General features: G+C 39.2%; 1 long non-coding RNA gene and 1 pseudogene across 2 annotated transcripts in view; both read left to right on the top strand.

The window, feature by feature from the left end:
• The window catches only part of LOC309664778, a 102,816-nt gene that overhangs the window by 3,303 nt on the left and 74,489 nt on the right, over positions 1-25,024 (top strand). The window lies entirely within an intron of this gene.
• LOC309664305 (LLGL scribble cell polarity complex component 2 pseudogene) lies at positions 1,880-24,691 on the top strand (annotated as a pseudogene). The gene is made up of 2 exons: positions 1,880-1,921; positions 9,825-24,691. The product of its transcript is annotated as an LLGL scribble cell polarity complex component 2 pseudogene (transcript).

Genomic DNA, 25,024 nt, shown 5'->3' with positions numbered 1-25,024 from the left:
TCTGTCTTTTCCCTTTTGTATAAGAAAATGTTACCAAGTGTTGGAGGTGGGGTACGAATAAACATTGCTTGGGGAGAGTGAAATTATATAACATCTACAGAGGAAAATTATCAATATCCATGAAAAATTTTAAGGGACATCTATTTTATTCAGCAATTGCTCCTCTAGAAATTATTCTGCAGATACATTTGCACATGTGCAAAATGGCCCGTGTATAACAATAGCCACTGTAGCTTTGTAATAACAAGATATGAGACAGTTTCAGTGGCCATAAATGAGGAGGGATTAATTAAATTATGAGGCTTCTCTAAAATTAATCATGTACAGCTGTGGTCCAGAATGTAGCAGATCTAGCAAATATGTAATGATTTCCAAGATACATTGTTGAGTGAAATAAGAGAGGTACCGGACAATGTATGTAAAATGCTTCAAATTAAACTTTAGAAATATTTGTATGTGTGCTTGTATGTACGTAGAATATTTCTGGAAAGACACACAAAAAGTTGTTGACTATTGTCTCAAGGGAGGGAAGTAGATGTACTGAATACAATTTACTGCCAGTTTTAAAAACAAGTGTATGAACTATCTAATACAAGTAAAACAAATAACTAATAAAGCAAGTCAAGTACTGGTAGAAGGAAGTTGTTTCTTGAACTGACCACATTCTGTTTTGTAAGAATTCTGCAACTGTCAAAATTGCATTTACAGGAAGAGAAAAAAGAAAACTCCAGGGTAAGTCATTCAGTTAGTCCCTTATCTAAGCCTTAGTTTCCTCATTTGTAAAATGGGTATGAGGGTGACTACTTTGCAGGCTTGTTGTCTGGATTAAACATAAAGAATATAAATTATTATACATGCTAGCACGTGCATGCACGCGCGCACACACACACACACACACACACACACACACACACACACACACACACTTCTGGCTCAGGTTTCCAGTTTCCCCAAAGCAGTTCCCAAAGGAAGACCAAGCGGGGCTTGAAGCAGGAAGAATTTAGGTACAACCAGGGCATTTTCTCACCAGCACAGGATTTAGCATTAGCAGTAAGTCCCATCCCTTTGGATTTCATTCACTAAACAAACATTACCTATCAAGTACTGTGCTGGCTGCTTGGATACAGTGATGAGCAAGACAAAACTGTGCTTTAAAAAATATTATGCAGTTTATACATGAATGTGTCTGCATTCAAATGATGTAAAACAAAATTAATGTTCCCCTTTGCTGCTGCTGTTTTCCCCAGAGGTAATTGCTGATATCCTCATAAAGTTGGGGGAAATACTTTATGACTTTGTTTGGTGCATGTTGTTTCCCCCCTTACAATAGCATCACACAATACACACTGTTCTATAACTGTCTAGAATATCAATATGTCTTGGAGATTTTTGCAAAGAATCAGAAAGATTCTCCCTCATTCTTTTAAACTGCTGTAGGTAGCCTATTGTATGGATAAACGTACGATTTAGTTAATCATTCCCCTAATGATGGACACTTAAGTCATTTTCTATTTTTTACTAGTATAAAATGGGCTATTAATGTTTGGTTATATATGTTACAAATGTTCTCTGCCGGCTTGTTGCTTGTATTATTACTTTATATATGGTATTATTTAGCCTACAGAATTTTAAAACTTTGATGGAAGCAAATGTATCAGTTTTTTAAAAAGATGTTTTAACAACTTTGTTGTCTTAAGGCCTTTTACACACCCAAGATTATGAACACATTCTCCTACATTTTCTGTTAATGTTTGACATTGACATATTTTGTTCACCTGGACTTTCACTGTGTGTGAAGTTGTGGTAGGCAGTATAATGCCCTTATCCCCAAGATGTCCATGTCCTAATTCCTGGAAACTGTGACTATATTAAATTCAAAATGGAATGGAAAAATGGAATGAAGGTTTCAGATGGAATTAAGGTTGGTAATCAGCAGACCTTGAGATGATGGTATATTAGTTTCCTATTGTTGCTACAAGTTCTGTGGCTTAAAACAACACACATTGATTCTCTTACAGTTCTGGATGTCAGAAAGCCAACATCAGTTTTCACTGGGCTAAAGTCAAAATGTTTTCAGGGCCGATTTTTTTCTGGGGTCTCTGAATGGAAGGTCCCTTTTCTTGTTTTTTTCATCTTCTAGTGGCCACTTGTATTCCTTGGTTTGGGGCCCCTTCCTCTATCTTTGAAGCACATCCCTCTAATCTCTGCTTCTGTCATATCTCCTTCACCTCTCTTTCATGAAATCTCCCTCAATCTCTCTCTTATAAGAACACTTGCAATTAATTTAGAGTTCACCCACATAATCTAGGATAATCTCCCCTTTTCAAAACCCTTAATTTAATTACATATGCAAAAGTCCCTTTTTCCATATATGGTAGCAATCATAAGTTCCAGGAACTCAGGCTTGGATATCTTTGGAGGACATTATTCACTCTGCCATGTGTATAGAGATTATCCTAGAGTATCCAGATGGTCCCAATGTAATTATAATTCATATAAATGGAAGAGAGAGGCATAACAAAGAACCAGAGAGCTGGCAGTGTGAGAAAGACTTAGTCCGATGGTGATGGCTCTGAAGATGAAAAAAGAGGGCAGTAAGCCAAGGAATGTGGAAGGCCTCTAGAGAGTGGAAAAGGCAAGAAACAAATTATCCTACAGAGCTTCAGAAAGGAACACAGTCCTGTTAACACATTGATTTTAACTCAGTGAGACCCATTTCAGAGTTTAATTTTAGTAAGAACACTTGAGATTTATCCTCTTAGTAGTTTTTTAAGTATACAATACAGTATTGTTGACTATAGGGTAGATACAGTGTTGTAGAGCAGATCTCTAGAACTTATTCATCTTGCTTAACTGAAACTTTATGCCTATTGATTAATAATTCACACATCCCCTCTCTCTGGCTCCTGGCAACCACCATTACACATTTTGATTCTATGAATTGGACTATTTTAGGTAGCTGGTATAACTGAAATCGTGCAATATTTGTCTTTCTGTGACTGGTTTATTTCACTTAGCATAATATCTTCAAGGTTCATCCACGTTGCATATTGCAGAGTTTCCTTCTTTTTAAAGGCTAAGAATCCATTGTATGTGTATACCACTATGACTCTATTCATCTGTTGATAGACATTCATGTTTTTTCACATCTTGGCTATCGTGACTGGTGTAATGAATGGAGTGTAATGAACATGGGAGATTTCTTTGAGATCCTAGTTTCAGTTCTTTTGGATAAATACCTAGAACTGGGATTGCTTGGTCATATGGTAGTTCTATTTTTATTTTTATTTTTTGGCCACACTGCACAGCATGCAGGATCTTAGTTCCTCGACCAGGGATCAAACCCATGCCCCCTGCATTAGAAGCGCAGATTCTTAACCACCAGACCACCAGGGAAGTCCCAGTAGTTCTGTTTTTAATTTTTTGAGGAACCTCTATACTGTTAACCATAGTGGCTACACTATTTTGCTTTCCCACCAACAGTGGACAAGGGTTCCAGTTTCTCCACATCCTAGCCAACACTTGTGGTCTTTTTTTTTTTTTTTTTTTAAATAATAACCATCCTTACAGGAGTGAGGTGATATTTCATTGTGGCTTTGATTTGATTTGTATTTCCATGATGGTTATAGACTATGGAGCATTTTTTCATATACCTGATAGCCATTTATATGTCTACTTTGGAGAGATGCCTATTCAAGTCCTTAGCTCATTTTAAAATCAGGTTTTGGTTTTTGGCTGTTGAGTTGTAGGAGTTCCTTACATATTTTGGATATTAACCCCTTATAAGTTATATAGTTTGCAACTGTTTTCTCTGAGTCCATAAATTGCCTTTTCACTCTGTTGTTTCTGTTGCTATAAAGGAGCTTTTTAGTTTGATGTAGTCCCAATTGACTGTTTTGCTTTTGTTGCCTGGGCTACTGTTGTCATATACAAAAAAATCATATTCAAGACCAATGAAGCTTTTCCCCAACATTTTCTTCTAGGAGTTTTACACTTTCATATCTCTTCTTTAAAAGTTAATCCATTTTGAGTTGATTTCCGTGTATGGTATAAGATAAGGGTACTATTTCATTCTTTAGCATATAGATATTCAGTTTTCCCAACACCAGTTGTTGAAGAGATTATCCTTTCCCCATTGTGTATTCTTGGCACTTTTGTCAAAGATCAGTTGACCATGTATGCATATGTTTATTTCTGGGCTCTCTAGTCTGTTCCGTTGGTCCAAATCTCTGTCTTTATGCCAGTACAGTACTGTTTTGACTATTGTAGCTCTGTAATATATTTTGAAATCAGGAAGTGGAGTACCTCCAGTTTTGCAAGATTGCTTTATCTATTCGGGTTCTTTGGTGTTTCCGTATGAGTTTTAGGATTGCTTTTTCTACTTTTGTGAAAAATGCTGTTGGAATTTGGATAGGGGTTACATAGAATCTGTAGATCACTTTGGGTAGTATGGACATTTTAACAATATTAACTCTTCAATCCATGAATATGGGATATCTTTCCATTTGTTTGCGTCTTTATCAACGTCTTATAGTTTTCAGGGCACGGGTCTTTCACATCCTTGTTTATATTTATTCCTAAATATGCTATTGTTTTTTATGCTGTTATGAATGATATTTCTTTAATTTTCAGATAGTTCAGTGTTAGTATAGAGAAATACAACTGATTTTTGTATGTTGATTTTGTATCCTGCAAATTTACTGAATTTATTAGTTCTAACAGTTTCTTGGTGGAGTCTTTAAGATTTTCTATATATAAGATATTGTCATTTGCAAACATGGACAGTTTTACTTCTTTCTTTCCAATTTGGATGCCTTTTATTTCTTTTTCTTGCCTAAGTGTTCTAGCTATAATTTCTAGTACTACGTTAAATAGAAGTAGCAAGAGCAGTTATCCTTGTCTGTTACTAATATTAAAGGAAAAGCTTTCAATTTTTTACCATTTAGTGTGAGGTTAGCTGTGGGCTTGTCATATATGGCCTTTATTATGTTGAGGTAATTTCCTTATATTCCTTGTTTTTTGAGAGTTTTTTATCATAAAAGGGTATTTGAATTTTGTCAAATGCTTTTTGTTCATCTTTTGAGATGATTGTGTAATTTTTATTCTATATTCTGGTATTGTGGTGTATCACATTTATTGATTTGTATATGTTGAACCAACATCCTTGCATCCCATGGATAAATCCCACTTGGTCATGATCTACAGTCCTTTTAAAAAGCTGTTGAATTTGGTTTGCTAGTATTTTGTTTAGGATTTTGCATTTGTATTCATCTGGGATATTGGCCTGTAGTTTTCTTTTCTTGTAGTGTCTTTTTCTGGCTTTGGTATCAGGATAATGCTGACTTCATAAATGAGTTTGGAAATGTATATACTTCTCTTCAAGTTTTTGGAAGAGCTTGAGACAGATTGGCATTAATTCTTTTAAAATGTTTGGTAGAATTCATTAGTGAAGCCATCTGGTCCTGGGCTTTTCTTCCTTGGGAGATTTTTGATTATTGATTCAACCTTCATACAAGTTATAGGTCTTGTTAGACTATAGTTGAGACTTTTTTTTTTTTTTTGGGGCTGTGCCATGCAGCTTGTGGGATCTCAGTTCCCTGACCAGGGATTGATCCCAGGCCACAGCAGTGAAAGCTGGGAATCCTAACCACTAGGCCACCAGGGAACTCCCTAGACTTTGTTTTTCTTTATGATTGGGTCTTGGTAGGTTGTATGTTTCTAGGAATTTATCCATTATTTCTAGGTTATCCAGTTCGTTGGTGTATAATTGTTCATACTGGTCACTTATGATCTTTTTAATTTCTATGGCATCTTTTTTTTAAAATTCTTTTTTAAATTAATTAATTAATTTTTTGCTGTGTTGGGTCTTGTTGCTGCACGCGGGCTTTCTCTAGTTGCGGTGCGTGGGCTTCTCATTGTGGTGGCTTCTCTTGTTGCAGAGCATGGCTCTAGGCACACAGGCTTCAGTAGTTGTGGCACGTGGGCTCAGTAGTTGTGGCTCATGGGCTCTAGAGCTCAGGCTCGGTAGTTGTGGCACACGGGATTAGTTGCTCTGCGGCATGTGGGATCTTCCCGGACCAGGGCTCGAACCCACGTCCCCTGCATTGGAGGCGGATTCTTAACCACTGCACCACTAGGGAAGCCCCTATGGCATCTTTTTAAATGTCTTCTCTTTCATTTTATTTTGTCATCTCTTTTTTTTCTTAGTCTTTCTAAGAGTTTGTCAGTTTTATTTACCTTTTCAAAATATCAGCTCTTAGTTTCATTGGTTTTTTTCACTTGTTTTTCTATTTTTGATTTCACTTACTTATGTTCTAATCTTTCTTATTCCCATCTTTTTGATAACTGTAGGCTTAATTTATTCTTTTTCTCGCTTCTTGGGGTGTAAAGTTAGGTTGTTTGAGATTTTTTTTCTTTTTTAATTAAGCATTTATGACAATAAACTTCCCTCTTAGTACTGCTTTTGTTGGATCTCATGTTTTGATATGTTGTGTTTTTATTTATCTCAAGGTATTTTCAAATTTCCTTTTAAATCCAATTGTTGTTCAAGATTATTGTTGTTTAATTTCCACACTTGTTAATTTTTCCAGTTTTTTGTCTACTATTGAGTGCTAGTTTCATTCCATTGTGGTCAGAAAAGATATTTGGTATAATTTCAATCTTCTTAAATTTGTTAAGACTTTGTTTTGTGACCTAAATGTGAGCTATCCTGGAGAATGTTCCATGTGCACTTGAGAAGAATGTGTTCTGCTGCTGTTGGGTGGAATGTTCTATACAGTAAGTCCCCTACATACAAACGAGTTCCGTTCTGAGAGCACATTCATAAGTCCAGTTTGTTCGTAAGTCCAACAAAGTTAGCCTAGGCACCCAGCTAATACAATCGGCTATATAGTACTGTACTGTAATAGGTTTATAATACTTTTCACACATATAATTCATAAACAAAAAATAAAGAAAACATTTTTAATCTTACAGTACAGTACCTTGAAAAGTACAGTGTACAGTACAACAGCTGGCATACAGGGGCTGGCGTTGAGTGAACAGGCAAGAAGAGTTACTGACTGGAGGAGGGAGAGGAGGTGGGAGATGGTAGAGCTGAAGGATCAACAACAATAGGAGACAGAGGGCAAGCTGCAATTTTCACTCACACCTGACGATGGCACAGGTTCTGGTTCCTTGCTGGATTTAATTCTGTCTACCCTCTTGAAAAAACGAACCAGTGATGTCTGGGTAGTAGCTCTTTTTTTCTCATCATAGATGACATGGTAGCACTGGATTGCATTCTGAACGGCTGCTGCAACCTTCGTGTACTGTTCTACATTCTGGTCCTATGCCTCAAAAACTAACAGTGCCTCCTCAAATAAAGAAAATCCCCTTGCCATTTCCTGCATCGTGAATCTCTTCGGTTCTTCAGTTACTTCTTCTTTCTCTTGTCTCTCTTCGTCCTTGCTCTGGGCCTCCAATTCCATCAGGTCTTCATTAATAATCTCCTCATGTTGCACAGCAAGGAGTTCAATGAAGTCATCCTCTTGCAGATCTAGCTGAAATAAAGATACTATACTACTGTACTCTGTACAGTACTGTACAGTAAAGTACACAGAAGCACAACTACTTGTAGAGGATGCATGCAAGTGACAATATACGCCAGACAAGTGAACTAACTTACGTGATTGGACATGCGAACACACGTTCCTATCTTTGAAAGTTTGCAACTTGAAGGTTCGTATGTAGGGGACTTACTCTGTATGTCTGTTAGGTCCATTTAGTCTATAGTTTTGTTCAAGTCCTCTGTTTCCTTTTTGATCTTCTGTCTGGATGTTCTATCCATTACTGAGAGTGGAGTCTCTTACTATTATTGTCTTGTCTTATATTGTTTATTTTTCCCTTCAAACTGTCAATGTTTGCTCTATATATTTAGGTGCTCTGATGTGTGTAATATATATAATTCTTATATCTTGTTGGTAGATTGGCACTTTTATCAGTATAATGTCCTTCTGTCTCTTATGACAATTTTTGACTTATAATCTATTTTGTGTGATATAAGTATAGCCAACCCTGCTCTATTTTGGTTACTATTTCTGTGGAATGTCTTTTTCCATCCCTTCACTTTCAACCTGTGTGTCCTTTTTAGACAGCATATAGTTGAGTCTTGTTTTTTTAATTCGTTCAGCCACTCTTTGTCTTTTAACTAAAGAGTTTAATATTTTTTCATTTAATGTTAATTACTGACAGAAAAAGATTTACTGTTACCATTGAGTTCACTGTCTTCTGTTAGGTTTTTTGTTTTTTGTTTTTGTTTGTTTTGTTTGTTTGCTTTTTTCTCTGAAAGATCCTTTTATGAATCATGGTGGAATTACCTGTACCAGATATTTTAAATATGCAGAACTTTATAATCATGAGGTGATTTCAGTGAACAAGAAAAGCTTTCCAAAGTGAACTTAGCCAAAATTGTATTTAATCTTCCTTAAATATAGACACATTTTAGTTATTGGGGAGAAAGTCTGTTGAAATATAACAGGAAGTATTCGGATCCCTCTCTACTACTCCTCCGCCCTGCCCCCTGTAGCTTCACATAGCCCAGAATCCATTTACTTTTTTTTTTTTTTTTAATAAATTTATTTATTTAATTTTTGGCTGCGTTGGGTCTTTGTTGCTGTGCACGGGCTTTCTCTAGTTGCGATGAGCGGGGGCTACTCTTCACTGCAGTGCGCGGGCTTCTCATTGCGGTGGCTTCTCTTGTTTCAGAGTACGGGCTCTAGGCGCGGGCTTCAGTAGTTGTGCACAGGCTTAGTTGCTCTGCGGCATGTGGGATCTTCCCGGACCAGGGCTCGAACTCGTGTCCCCTGCGTTGGCAGACAGATTCTTAACCACTGCGCCACCAGGGAAGCCCTCCATTTACTTTTGTTCCAATAACCATTATACTTTATATTCTTTTAAAGTGGAAACTTTGAAGTTGTAATAAATGGATTGTATCATACTACTCAATTCAGTAAGCATTCATAGAGCATTAGGCAACCCTCTAGTTTAGGTACCAGAGAGCAGTAGCTTTCAAACATTTTATACCATGAAAAACAACATTTTATACCATGACTCACAGTAACAAGTATCAATATGGTTAACATTGTAACCCACCATGTCATTTGTGTGCACCTATACTCATAACTGAAACAAGTCTCATGAAATAACACTTATTGGTATTATGGGAGATATACTTTGATATTTTCTGTTCTATTTTTTTTCTTTTTAAAAACTTTTTATTGGAGTATAGTTGATTTACAGTGTTAATTTCTGCTATACAGCATTGTGACTCAGTTATAAATATATATAATATTTTTCATATTTTTTTCCATTATGGTTTAATCACAGGATATTGAATATAGTTCCCTGTGCTATACAGTAGGACCTTGTTGTTTATCCATCCTGTATATAATAGTTTGCATCTGCTAATCCCAAACTCCCAGTACTTCCCTCCCACATCCCCACTCCCTCTTGCCAACCACAAGTCTGTTCTCTATGTCTGAGTCTCTTTTTGTTCCATAGATATGTTCATTTGTGTCCTGTTTTAGATTCCACATATAAGTGATATAATACGGTATTTGTCTTTCTCTTTCTGACTTACTTCACTTAGTATGATAATCTCTAGGTCCATCCATGTTGCTGCAGATGGCATTATTTCATTTTTTTAATGGTTGAGTAATATTCCATTGTGTGTATATATACATATATACACACATATCACATCTTCTTTATCCATTCATCTGTCGATGGACATTTAGGTTGTTTCCATGTCTTGGCTATTGTACATAGTGCTGCTATGAACATAGTTTCCAGAGGAGGCCCTCCACCGGTGGGTGTTTGAGGTGGTGGAGGCTCTGCAGGAACATCCTTGGGACCCCGACCAGATCCTCATTGGCTACAGCTTGGGCCTCATCGTCTTCTGGGACCTGCAGGGCAGCCGCGTGCTCTGTCATTTCCTCAGCAGCTAGCAACTGGAGAATATCTGCTGGCAGCGGGATGGTCATCTGATAGCTGCCATTCTGACAGCAGCTACTGCCAGTGGCCCGTGTCCGGTGATACCCAGCAACCAGAGCCCCTGCGCAGCTGTGTGCCTTATGATCCTTTTCCTTGCAAAGCTATTACCAACATCTTCTGGCTGACCACCAAGCAGGGGTTGCCCTTCACCATCTTTAAGGGTGGCATGCTGTGGGCCGGCTATGGGGACTGCCACTGCAGCTCGGTGGCCCACAACAGCCAGCAGACAGCCTCTGACTTCACCTCCCGAGTCATCGACTTTACTCTTCTCGTTGAGATGGACCGTGCGGCTGCCTTTGATGACCCCTACGCTCAGGTGGTGCTGGCTGAGGAGGAGCTGGTGGTGATTGACCTGCAGACGGCCGGTTGGCTGCAGATTTAGCCTCCCTACCTGGCCTCCCTGAATTGCTCTGCCATCACCTGCTCCCACCAAGTCTCCAACATCCCCCTGAAGCTGTGGGAGCACATCATCGCTGCTGGCAGCTGGCAGAACACACACTTCTCCACCGTGGAGTGGCCCATAACTCATAGGGCATGAGGACAGCATGGTGAGGTTCTGGGATGCCTCTGGCATGTGCTTGCTGCTGCTCTACAAACTCAGCACTGTACAGGTGTTCCTCACCAACACAGACCCCAGTGAGAGCCTCACTGCCCAGGGCCAGGATGAGTGGTCCCTGCTCTGCAAGGTGGGCTCCTTCGACCCCCACAGTGACGATCCTCAGCTGGGCATCCAAAAGATTTTCCTCTGCAAATACAGTGGCTACCTGGTTGTGGCCACCACGGCAGGGCAGGTGAGGTTGCTGGAGCTAAATGACGAGGAGGTGGAGCACTCCATGGAGCAGGTGGAGGCTGACCTGCTGCAGGACCAGGAAGGCTACCTCTGGAAGGGGCAGGAATGCCTGTGTGCCTGCCCGGGGCCTGTGCGCTTTGAGCCTGGCTTTCAGCCCTTCGTATTGGTGCAGTGCCAGCCCCTGGCTGTGGTCACCTTCTTGGCCCTGCACTCCCAGTGGCACCTCGTGGCCTTCGGCACCAGCCATGGCTTCAGCCTCTTTGACCACCAGCAGTAGTAGCAGGTCTTTGTCAAGTGCACACGCCTCAATGATCAGCTAGCCTTGGAGGGCCCGCTGTCCCACGTGAAGTTCCTAAAGACATCTCTGTGCCAGTCCTTCCGCTGGGCACGTCGCAGCCGGGTGTCCAAAAGGTAGCAGTGGCCCACTGGCCCTCCAGGAGATGTGCAGGAGGGGAGCACCAGGGCAGAGCAGACCCACATGCAGAACATGGAGCTGGCACCCGTGCAGTGCAAGATGGAGGCCCATTTGGCAGCAGACACCTTCATGGGCTTAGTCCGGACCCTCTACTTCACTGACATCTACCTGAGGAACAACTCTCGCCTCTGCCCCTTGCTGTGGGCTGGCACCAATGGTAGTACCGTCTATGCTTTTGCCTTGTGCATGACACCCGAGGAGCAGAGAATAGATGAGCCGGTACGAGCGGAGCAGGCCAGGGAGATCCAGCTGTTGCCTGGTGGGCATCCTGGTGCTGGACGGACACAGTGTGCCCCTTCTCAAGTCCCTGGAAGTGGCCCATGACCTGTCAAAGAGCCTGGACATTCAGGGAAGCCACCAGCTACTCACTGTGTCAGAAGAGCAGTTCAAGGTGTTTCACGCTGCCCAAGATCAGTGCCAGGCTGAAGCTGAAGCTAACCACCCTAGAGGGCTTGCGGGTGCAGTGAGTCACTGCGGCCTGCTTCCGCAGCTGTCGAGCTGAGGACTATAGGGAACATCACCTGGCTGTCCTCACCAACGTGGGTGATGTCCAGGTGGTCTCACTGCCCCTGCTCAAGCCCCAGGTTCACTATAACTACTTCTGCTGGGTGGATGTCAGCAGCATTGCTTTCTGCATCTTCACCAAATATGGCCAAGGTTTCTACCTGATCTCACCCTCCGAATTTGAGCACTTCTCTCTGTCCACCAAGTGGCTGGTTGAGCCCCAGTGTCTGGTGGATTCAGCAGAAACGAAGAACTACAGCCGCCCCCGCAATGGATCGGGCCCTGAGAAGGCCTTGGGCGGAGCCAGGAACTCAGCCAAAGTGATGGAGAGGAGAGGAGAGGAGGTCGGCCCGAGATGGAGCATGCTCTGCTCAGTGACGAGAGGGTCCTGAAGGAGATCCAGAGCACGCTGGAGCGAGACCAAGGGCACTGTGGCAATTGGCCATTCTTAGCAAGTGGGTTACAGCCTCAGCAATGGGGGAGGATGCTCCTGAGTTGCTGTCACTCTATCTCCTTCTGCGGCAGAGTGAGTGGTAGGGGCATCCAGGCTGCATGATGAGCACACACTACTGAGGCCTCTTCCTTGGGTCACCACCCCACCTGGAGAGGCCCATGCACTGGGCCATGCAGGGGCTAGGGGGACCCCCAGTTTCCACCCTGCTGCTGCTCCTGGCCTTGGGAGAGGAGACACCCCAGGTCCTTGGGGCTATCCCTTCCTGGGCCTTGACTATCTTGGTCCTTTTGTCAATGTTGCACAGTTTTTAAACCCCCCATTCCCCCCTTTTTGTTAGTCTTTTAATTAGTTTGTCTTCCTTTTCCTCTCTTGATGTCTTCCTTTGTGTTTTGTTGTTTTTTTGTATAGCTGTGCTTTGATTCCTCTATTTCTTCTGTGTAGTTTCTGTAGGTCCTTCCTTCCTTCCTTCCTTCTTTCATTGGGTCTTCTTTGCTGCGTGCGGGCTTCCTCTAGTTGTGGCGAGCAGTGGCTACTCTTCATTGTGGTGCGTGGGCTTCTCATTGAGGTGGCTTCTCCTGTTGCAGAACATGGGGTCTAGGTGCGCGGGCTTCAGTAGTTGTGGCTCGCAGGCTCTAGAGCACAGGCTCAGTAGTTGAGGCGCAGGGGCTTAGTTGCTCTGCGGCATGTGAGATTTTCTCAGACCAGGGCTCAAACCCGTGTCCCCTGCATTGGCATGAAGATTCTTAACCACTCCGCCACCAGGGAAGTCTGTGTTTTTCTTTTTTATTGTGGTAAAATATACATAATGTGATATTTACCATCTTAACCATTTTTTAGTACAGTTCAGTGGTGTTAAATACATTCACATAACTTTTTCATCATGTAAAACTGAACCTCTGTACCCTTTAAACAATGACTCCCCATTCTCCCCTCCCCTCAGCCCCTGGCAACCACCTTTCTACTTTCTGTCTGTATAATATTGACTGCTCTAAGTACCTCATATAAATGGAATCATACAGTATTTGTCTTTTTGTGACTGGCTTATTTCACTTAGCGTAATGTCCTCAAGGTTCGTCCATATTACAGTATATTGCAGAATTTCCTTCAAGACTGAATAATGTTCCATTGTATGTATATACCACATTTTGCTTACTCATCTATCCATGGACACGTGGGTTGCTTTCACATTTTAGCTATTGTGAATAATGGTGCTATGAACATGGGTGTACAGATACCTCTTTGAGACCCTACTTTCCATTCTTTTGGGTATATACTCAGAAGTGAAATTGTTGGAGCATATGGTATTTCTATTTTTAATTTTTTTAGGAACAGCCATGCAATTTTCCACAGCCACTGTGCCAATTTACATTCTTATTGGTAGTGCATAAGGGTTCCAATTTTTCCACATCCTCACTGACACTTGTTTTCTGTTTTTTGATAGTAGCAATCCTAATGGGTATAAGGCTGTAGGTATTTTTTTACATGGTTACGTTGAGGCTTACATACAATATCTTAGAGCTGTAACAGTCTATTTTCAGACTGATAATAACTTAAGTTCAGTCACCTACAAAACCTCTACATTTTAAGTCCCCCACACACTTTATATTATTGCTGTCACATTTTGCATCTGTTCATATTTGTACCTTTTAACATTTTAAAATTATAGTTTTTTTAATACTTTTTTCCTTTAACTTTTATACTGGAATTAAAAGTGACTTACTCATCATGATTAAAATATTACAGTATTCAGTATTTGTCTACATGTTTACCTTTAAACAACAAATTTCATATTACCAGCCGAAGGCACCATCTCGACTCTCCTCCACGTGGCTAGATAGTGTTGGACCTGCCAGAGCTCCAACATGAGCAAGAGAGAAGCCAGTCCTTTGAGGAGCCCCATCAGAAAAGCTGGGGAGGGTGAAATAGGTAAAGGGGATTAACTGAATGGTGATGGAGGGAAACTAAATTTTTGGTAGTATGCATGCTGTAGTGTATACAGAATTAGAAATATAATGTTGTACACATGAAACTTATATAATGTTATAAATCAATGTTACCCCAATAAAATAAATTTTAAAATATATCAGTCCATCAATTACAGAAAATGTATTAGAGCAATGCAAGTTGTTAATAATAGGGGGAACTGTGTGTGTGTGGCAGGAAATAGGAGGAAGTATATGAGAACTTGGTAATTTTTGCTTTTTTTCCCATGAACTTAAAACGGTTCTAAAAAATAGTCTATAATTTAAAAAATATTTTAAATTATGAGCATCTGCTACTTTTGTAATCAGCAAAGAATCAGCAAGAAAAGAATACATACTGTTTTTTTGAAAGAGTCAGTATTATGTGTGTTTGGAATTTAGGAATGCGTAAATAGGGAGCTCTGGGACACCACCTTTAGTCATGTACGCAGGGAACTAAGAAATGCCAGTTTCCGGAGAGAGAGACTACATCATTTATGTTTAGTAATCAAAGGCGAATGGCCATGTGGCTCAGAGAAAGAGAGAGAGCCTGAGAGAATGGCTGCTTTTGTTCTGATGGCTTTCTTTTTCCTAGTTTTAGTATCCTTTTAATTAACTTTACTTTTTGCCTAATCTCTAAAGCATCACCCTGCCCCTGAAAATGTCTTTTTTTGAGAATCTTCCCAAAGGGACAAGAAAGCCAGCTTAGTCATCCCCAGCATCTGTAAAATGGAGGCATGAGCTTTATATACGCAGTCATTGTAATAAAACTCCACCATCACGTAAATAGCTGTGGGATCCGCTCCCGCTGAAGTTGATCTATAGTAAAAATGAGGAAGAGTGCCCTGTCTTTAAGGCAACTACAATCTGGTAGGGGAGACAAGGCATGAATTCTTGAGAAGTCTATGCAGGCAACAAGTCACCATCTATAACCAACTGACAGCTGTGTACTACATGCTGAGTAACTGATATAGATGACAGTGCTACATACTTCGAGGAAGGAAATAGCACTCAGTTTTGAGTCATGGTGACAGTACTGAATATGAGGGAGAGCTGTAATCACTAAAACTAAATTTAAGTTATGAGTAAATGATTCTACGCAGCAAACTACACAGAAACATCCACTGCATTTGTCGATTATTGTTTTAATTAATTCTTAGTGAGAAACTGAAACCAACATCAATCTGTCTACAAGTAACTTAGGTATTTTAACATGTTCACTTAGTTCTTGTTCTTTTTATTTTTTTTAATTCTGAAGTCTAACATACATACAGCAAAATGCATAAAATATAAACATTCAGTTTCACAAATAATTACAGAGCAAACACCTGTATTCCAACCAACTAGGTCAAGAGATAGGCTATTTTAAGTTCCACAAGTCTCCAGAATGTCTTTTCTTGATCACAAGCTCTCCCTTTTCCCAAAATGTAACCTCTGTATTGACCTTTGTAATAGTTACTTCCTTGTTTTTCTTTATAGTTTTCCATCTATATATTGATCCCTAAAAATGTTGTTTTATTTCTCCGATTTTTATCTTTATATATATATAGAATCATGCTATATGTATTTTTTGTTATCCCTTTTGCCCAACATTATGGTTTTTTTGAGATGCATCATGCTGTTTTCACTCTTCAATAGTGTTCCATTGTATGGATATACTAAAATTTATCCTTGCAGAGTCAAGATAGCGTAATAGGAGGATGCAGAATTCGCATCTCCACACAACTAGGGCACATGCCAGGCACCAGTGGGGGACCACGGACACCTAAGGGGACAGGAGGAACCCCCAGTTACTGGCTTGCAGGATCTTGGTTCGCAGGCTGGAGGTTGGGCCCGAGCTCCTGTGGTGGGAACTCCGAGTCCAAACTGCTGGACTAACAGAGAAACTCAGACCCCAGGGAATATTAATCAGAGTGAGGCATCCCAGAGGTTCTCATCTCAGTACCAAGACCTGACTCTATCCAACTGCCCGCAAACTCCAGTGCTGGGTGTCTCAGGCCAAACAACCAGTAAGACAGGAATACAGCAACACCAGTCACCAAAAAAAAAAAATGACAAATGTTACAGACGAAGGAGCAAGGTAAAAACCTACAAGACCAAATAAATGAAGACAAAATAGGCAACCTACCTGAAAAAGAATTCAGAGTAATGATAGTAAGGATGATACAAAATCTCAGAAACAGAATGGAGAAAATACAACAAACATTTAACAAGGATCTAGAAGAACTAAAGAGCAAACAAAACAGTGATGACCAACACAGTTACTGAAGTTAAAAATACTCTAGAAGGAAGCAATAGCAGAATAACTGAGGCAGAAGAACAGATAAGTGACCTGGAAGATAAAATAGTGGAAATAACTACCGCAGAGCAGAATAAAGAAAAAAGAATGAAAAGAATTGAGGACAGTCTCAGAGACATCTGGGACAATGTTAAATGCACCAATATTCAAATTATAGGGGTTGCAGAAGAAGAAGAGAAAAAGAAAGGGTCTGAGAAAATATTTGAAGAGATTATAGTCGAAAACTTCCCTAATATGGGAAAGGAAATAGTCAAGTCCAAGAAGCACAGAGAGTACCATACAGGATAAGCCCAAAGAGAAACACACCAAGACACATATTAATCAAATTAATAAAAATTAAATACAAAGAAAAAATATTAAAAGCACCATGGGAAAAGCAACAAATAACATGCAAGGGAATCCCCATAAGGTTAACAGCTGATCTTTCAGCAGAAACTCTGCAAGCCAGAAAGGAGTGGCAGGACATATTTAAAGTGATGAAAGGGAAAAACTTACAACCAAGATTACCAAGCAAGGATCTCATTCACATTCGATGGAGAAAATAAAACCTTTACAGATAAGCCAAAGTTAAGAGAATTTAGCACCACCAAACCAGCTTTTCAACAAATGCTAAAGGAACTTATCTAGGCAGGAAACACAAGAGAAGGAAAAGACCTACAAAAACCCAAAACAATTAAGAAAATGGTAATAGGAACATACATATCAATAATTACCTTAAATGTAAATGGATTAAATGCTCCAACCAAAAGACATAGAGGGGCTGAATGGATACAAAAACAAGACCCATATATATATGCTGTCTAGAAGAGACCCACTTCAGACCTAGGGACACATACAGACTGAAAGTGAGGGGATGCAAAAAGATATTCCATGCAAACGGAAATCAGAAGAAAGCTGGAGTAGCAATTCTCATATCAGACAAAATAGACTTTAAAGACTATTACAAGAGACAGAGAAGGACACTACATAATGATCAAGGGATCAATCCAAGAAGAAGATATAACAATTATAAATATTTATGCACCCAACATAGGAGCACCTCAATACATAAGGCAAATGCTAACAGCCATGAAAGGGGAAATCGACAGTAACACAATCATAGTAGGGGACTTTAACACCCCACTTTCACCAATGGACAGATCATCTGAAATGAAAGTAAATAAGGAAACACAAGCTTTAAATGACACATTAAACAAGGTGGACTTAATTGATATTTATAGGGCATTCCATCCAAAAACAACAGACTACACTTTCTTCTCAAGTGCTCATGGAACATTCTCCAGGATAGACCATATCTTGGGTCACAAATCAAGCCTTGGTAAATGTAAGAAAATTGAAATCATATCAAGTATCTTTTCCGACCACAATGCTATGAGACTAGATATCAGTTACAGGAAAAAAACTGTAAAAAATACAAACACATGGAAACTAAACAATACACTACTAAATAACCAAGAGATCACTGAAGAAATCAAAGAGGAAATCAAAAAATACCTAGAAACAAATGGCAATGAAAACCTGATGACCCAAATCCTATGGGATGCAGCAAAAGCAGTTCTAAGAGGGAAGTTTATAGCAATGCAATCCTACCTCAGGAAACAAGAAAAATCTCAAATAAACAACCTAACCTTACACCTAAAGCAATTAGAGAAAGAAGAATTAAAAAACTCCAAAGTTGAAAGAAATCATATAGATTAGATCAGAAATAAATGAAAAAGAAATGAAGAAAACAATAGCAAAGATCAATAAAACTAAAAGCTGGTTCTTTGAGAAGATAAACAAAATTGATAAACCATTAGCCAGACTCATCAAGAAAAAAAAGGGGAAGACTCAAATCAACAGAATTAGAAATGAAAAAGGAGAAGTAACAACTGACACTGCAGAAATACAAAGGATCATGAGTGATTACTACAAGCAACCATATGCCAATAAAATGGACAACCTGGAAGAAATGGACAAATTCTTAGAAAAGCACAACCTTCCAAGACTGAACCAGAAAGAAATAGAAAATATAAACAGACCAATCACAAGCACTGAAATTGAAACTGTGATTAAAAACCTTCCAACAAACAAAAGCCCAGGACCAGATGGCTTCACAGGTGAATTCTATCAAACATTTAGAGAAGAGCTAACACCTGTCCTTCTCATACTCTTCCAAAATATAGCAGAGGAACACTCCCAAACTCATTCTACGAGGCCACCATCACCCTGATACCAAAACCAGACAAAGATGGCACAAAGAAAGAAAACTACAGGCCAATATCACTGATGAACATAGATGCAAAAATCCTCAACAAAATACTAGCAAACAGAAGCCAGCAGCACATTAAAAGGGTCATACACTCTGATCAAGTGGGGTTTATCCCAGGAATGCAAGGATTCTTCAATATATGCAAATCAATCAATGTGATACATCATATTAACAAGTTGAAGGATAAAAACCATGTGATAATCTCAATAGATGCAGAAAAATCTTTTGACAAAATTCAGTACCCACTTATGATAAAAACTCTCCAGAAGGTAGGCATAGAGGGAACCTACCTCAACATAATAAAGGCCATATATGACACACCCACAGCCAACATTGTTCTCAATGGTGAAAAACAAAAACCATTTCCACTAAGATCAGGAACAAGACAAGGTTTCTCACTCTCACCACTATTCAACATAGTTTTGGAAATTTTAGCCACAGCAATCAGAATAAAAAGAAATAAAAGGAGTCCAAATCAGAAAAGAAGAAGTAAAACTGTCACTGTTTGCAGATGACATGATACTATACATAGAGAATCCTAAAGATGCTACCAGAAAACTACTAGAGCTAATCAATGAATTTGGTAAAGTAGCAGGATACAAAATTAATGCACTGAAATCTCTTGCATTCCTATACACTAATGATGAAAAATCTGAAAGAGAAATTAAGGAAACACTCCCATTTACCATTGCAACAAAACGAGTAAAATACCTAGGAATAAACCTACCTAAGGAGACAAAAGACCTGTCTGCAGAAAACTATAAGACTCTGATGAAAGACATTAAAGATGATACAAACAGATGGAGAGATATACCGTGTTCTTGGATTGGAAGAATCAACATTGTGAAAATGACGATACTAACTAAGGCAATCTACAGATTCAGTGCAATCCCTATCAAACTACCAATGGCATTTTTCACACAACTAGAACAAAAAATTGCACAATTTGTATGGAGACACAAAAGACCCTGAATAGCCAAAGCAATCTTCAGAAAGAAGAACGGAGCTGGAAGAATCAGGCTCCTGGACTTCAGACTATACTACAAAAGCTACAGTAATCAAGACAGTATGGTACTGGCACAAAAACAGAAATATAGATCAATGGAACAGGATAGAAAGCCCAGAGGTAAACCCACGCACCTATGGTCAACTAATCTATGACAAAGGAGGCAAGGATATACACTGGAGAAAAGAGACTCTCTTCAATAAGTGGTGCTGGGAAAACTGGACAGCTACATGTAAAAGAATGAAATTAGAACACTCCCTAACACCATACACAAAAATAAACTCAAAATGGATTAAAGATCTAAATGTAAGGCCAGACACTATCAAACTCTTAGAGGAAAACGTAGGCAGAACACTCTATGACATAAATCACAGCAAGATCCTTTCTGACCCACCTCCTAGAGAAATGGAAATAAAAACAAAAATAAACAAATGGGACCTAATGAAACTTAAAAGCTTTTGCACTGCAAATGAAACCATAAACAAGATGGAGAGACAACCTTCAGAATGAGAGAAGATTTTTGCAAACAAAGCAAGTGACAAAGGATTAATCTCCAAAATATAGAAGCAGCTCATGCAGCTCAATATCAAAAAAACAAACAACACAATGTAAAAATGGGTGGAAGACCTAAATAGACATTTCTCCAAAGAAGATATACACATTGCCAACAAACACATGAAAAGATGAATGCAAATCAAAACTTCAATGAGGTGTCACCTCACACTGGTCAGAATGGCCATCATCAAAAAATCTACAAACAATAAATGCTGGAGAGGGTGTGGAGAAAAGGGAACCCTCTTGCACTGTTGGTGGGAATGTAAATTGATACAGCCACTATGGAGAACAGTATGGAGGTTCCTTAAAAAACTAAAACTAGAACTACCATACGACCCAGCAATCCCACTACTGGGCATATACCTTGAGAAAACCATAATTCAAGAAGAGTCATGTACCACAATGTTCACTGCAACTCTATTTACAATAGCCAAGACATGGAAGCAACCTAAGTGTCCATCGACAGATGAATGGATAAAGAAGACGTGGCACATATATGCATTGGAATATTACTCAGCCATAAAAAGAAGCGAAGTTGAGTTATTTGTAGTGAGGTGGATGGACCTAGAGTCTGTAATAGAGTGAAGTAAGTCAGAAAGAGAAAAACAAATACCATATGGTAACACATATATATGGAATCTAAAAAAAAAAAGGTTCTGATGAACCTAGGGGCAGGACAGGAATAAAGACACAGACGTAGAAAATAGACTTGAGGACACGGGGAGGGGGAAGTGTAAGCTGGGACAAAATGAGAGAGTAACATTGACATATATACACTACCAAATGTAAAATAGATAGCTAGTGGGAAGCAGCTGCATAGCACAGGGAGATCAGCTTGGTGCTTTGAGACCACCTAGAGGGGTGGGATAAGGGGGGTGGGAGGGAGATGCAAGAGGGAGGGGATATGGGGATATACGTATGCATATATCTGATTCACTTTGTTATACAGCAGAAACTAACACACCATTGTAAAGCAATTATACTCCAATAAAGATGTTAAAAAAATAAATAAATATTTAAACAAAAATTTATCCTTTTGCATTTTGATGTGCATTTGTGTTTTTCTTCAGTTTTGGACTTTACACCCATTGTTGCTAGAAGACATTCTTGTTAATATATCCTGGAACACGAGTACCCAAGCTTATAATATCTGAAGTCTTTGTGATTCTCTTTCTGTGTCTCTAGTTTCTGACTCTTACATAGAATCTTTCTTTATCTCTGTACTTACTTATCTTTGTAAACTGATTATCCTCCTTGAAAATCATTTGTAAAAATAATTTGAGTTCTGGTATTAAGGTGCTTGCCTCCAGGGAAGGCTTGTATTTACTTTTCCAGGCAACATTGGACAGTTTAGTACAGAACTAACTTAAACCAAATTTCTGGCCTGAGTTCCATGGCCAGTTCAGGCAGTGTGACCCTAGGTTGCAAATCTCTGGACAGGTCAGTTTATTTCTAGTTCCTCTGTACCTTGAAAGTGTAACCTCTTGAGTACTCTAAACTGGAGAAACATGGAGAAAGTCTCCTGTTAGACACTGGAACTTGAGGAGGTCTTGGCTTTTATTTCTAGTCCCCTAATTTTGCAGGGGCATTAAGACAACAGTGAATTTTCTCTGATCAGCAAGTGTCCTCAGGAAAAAAGAAGCTTTTGTGGTGGCTTATCTCTCTGGGTTCCTACTTTCCCGTTAGTCTTTGTCCGGTAATTCCCTACTAGCTTGTTAGCTCTCCAATGCGTTCTAAATGGTTTTAAATCTTTTAATTCAGACTTCTTAGCTGCTTTTTTGTAGGAGCATTACTTCAAGTTACCCAGCTCACACTCTCTGGAAACAAAAGTTCCAGGCTAAGTCATTATGAGGTAATTCTAGAGCCTGCTACAGAGGATAGGGTAAAACTGGATTTGGCTTTCTGCAATCTTGGCATGTAGTACACAACTTTACTAGCCAATGTTCTTGCCTTTTGTTAGATTCTGGTCTTATTCTGCCCATATTGGTCTGCAGACATACCCCAAATCCTTCTAGCTGGAAAAGCATTGTCTTGACCTCTAACAGTATGTTCTGTATTTCTTTCTCTCAGAGTTGCCATTACATCTTAATTCTCTTCATTCTTTTCTAAAAAGCCAGACTTTAGACTGGGCCAGAGACCAAAACCTTGCTACACAAATGTCTGTGTCTTTAACCATCTTTTTCTTGGTTTTTAATCTGTTAAATATTAGTGTTTTCTGGCTCTCTAGCATATTTATGATCATCCTTCATTTTAATAACAGAAAATTTGGACTATTTCTGTATGAAGACAGTGCCTGGTGAGGCAATTTCTCATTCTTTAGTTTGCATACAGACATCTTTGCTTTCTCTCAGTTCTCTTAAAACTTAAAAACATCTAGTTGTTCTTGAAAAATTCTAGAGATCAATATGGCCTGTTACCAATTACTTTACAGTTTTTCATTGTGTAGTAGAAACATATAGGGCTGGGGAGGAAGACTACAGAGGTAAAGTGCCATGTTCACCATATCATAAAAAGAGTACATACTATCAGCATGACTTATCAGTGTTGATGATGACCCTGATCACCTTGCTGAGGTAGTGCTTGTCATGTATTTTTCCACCACTCTTTTATTTCCCCTTTCCACACTGTGCTTTTCGGAAAAGAGTCACCATGCACGGCCCACACTTAAAGAGTGGGGAGTCATGCTTCATCCCCTTTAGGGTGGAAAAGCTGCATACATTATTTGGAATTCTTCTGCATGGAAAATTGTCTCTTCTCCCCCATTTTTTTGTTTATTCAATCGTTTATTCAGATTAATATAAACTCATGGGTATTTATTTTAGAGCTTGGATTGTAAGCCAATGTTACTTTATTTTATTGCTCAAATGGTTCCATATTTGACCATTGGGAGCTTTTTCAGTTGGCTCTTTCAGTGTAAGTCCCTTTGACATAACTCCATCTTTTGGGTTTGTTGTTGTCAGCATATCTTTACTTTCTGACACTACAAGATACTCCAGGCTCATCCTGCATATTTCCTGCTCTAGTTCCAGAACTAGCATTTTTTCCTAAAGAGCAATGGTTCCTTTTATTGGAGAATGGTATTATAAACCAAGAATTGGATGCAGATGTGCTCATTGTTCCTGGGGTATTGTTGCTTCTAGACCTTCTCAGCTGACAGTGCAAGGAAATATATGTGTATACTAATCCATGTATATGTACATATCTATAAGTCTTTTTATATGTAATCATTTGTATCTACATTAAACTTAAAGCAATTTCATATTAATGTCTCCAAATGTAACCTGTTATCAGAAAGAGCATTCTAGCTTCCTTCCCTTATCTGTAAACTCCCACTCCAACAGTGAGAAATCTGCCTTGCACCATCCCTAATTTACTGTAATTTACTTAATTGTTCAAGTCTGGTAATCTGTATAGAGTATTAGAGTTGTTAGCCTGAATCTCTGTGGAAAACAAGAGTCTGGCCCTTATGGACAGTTTCTTTTGCCTTTTGTCTTACAGACTCCACTCATTTCTGGAAGTTAATTAGGTCAGCAATTCCCCCATTCCCTACGGTAAGGTAATTTCATATATTTGTAAATCAGTTAGATTATTTTGTCACGTTCTGCACTTTTTCCTGGAGTTTCCTGATCTCCTAAATGATTTTTTTTAACTGTATACATTAAGGTTCACTCTTTGTATCGTAAAATTCTGTGGTTTTAAAAAATGCAGTGTCATCCATACACAATTACAGTATCATACAGAATAATTTTACTGCTCGAAAAAAATCCCCTGTGCTTCACCTATTCCACCCTTCTCTCCTTTTCTTGAATCCCTGGCAGGCACTGATCTTTTTACCATCACTATAGTTTTTCCTTTTCCAGGATATCATATGCCTGGAATCACACAGTATGTAGGCTTTTCAAAGTAACTTACTTCACTTAGCAACTTACATTTAAGATTCATGCATGTCTTTTTGAGGCTTGATAGCTCACTTCTTTTTTTTAATCACTGAGTGATATTCTATTGTCTGGATGTACCACAGTTTATCTATTCACCTATTGTAGGACATCTTGGTTGCTTCCAGTTTTGCTGAATATGAATAAATCTGCTATAAATATTTGTATGTTTTCAGATCAGTTGAGTAAATACTTAGGAGAATGATTACTGGATTGTATGGTAATACTGTGTTTAGCTTTATCAGAAGAATTGCCCAGCAGTCTTCCAAAGTGGTTGTACCATTTTGGAGTCCCACCAGCATGAATAAATCCTGTTCTCCACGTCCTTGCTAGCAGCTGGTATTCTCAGGTTTTTTGGGTTTTGTTTTGTTTTTTGGTATATTAGCCGTTCTGATATGTAGTAACATCTCACTGTTGTTTTAATTTTCAATTCTTAATGATAAATTATGCTGAGAATCTTTTCATATGTTTATTTACCATATGTATATATCCTTTAGAGAGGTGTCTCTTCAGATCTTTCGCATATTTTTGTTTTTGCACATTTTTTATTGGGTTGTTTTCTTATTGCGAAGTTTTTTTTGGTTTTTTTAAAATCTGTGCTTTTTAATTATTTTATTTTTATTTATTTTTGGCTGTGTTGGGTCTTTGTTTCTGTGCGAGGGCTTTTCTCTAGTTGCGGCAAGCGGGGGCCACTCTTCATCGCGGTGCGCGGGCCTCTCACTATTGCGGCCTCTCTTGTTGCGGAGCACAGGCTCCAGACGC

This window comes from Balaenoptera physalus, assembly GCF_965194825.1.
Source record: "Balaenoptera physalus genome assembly, chromosome: 7".
Classification (NCBI taxonomy): Eukaryota; Metazoa; Chordata; class Mammalia; order Artiodactyla; family Balaenopteridae; genus Balaenoptera; species Balaenoptera physalus.
Note: the sequence above shows the minus strand (reverse complement) of the source record. Positions and strands in the feature narration are given on the sequence as shown.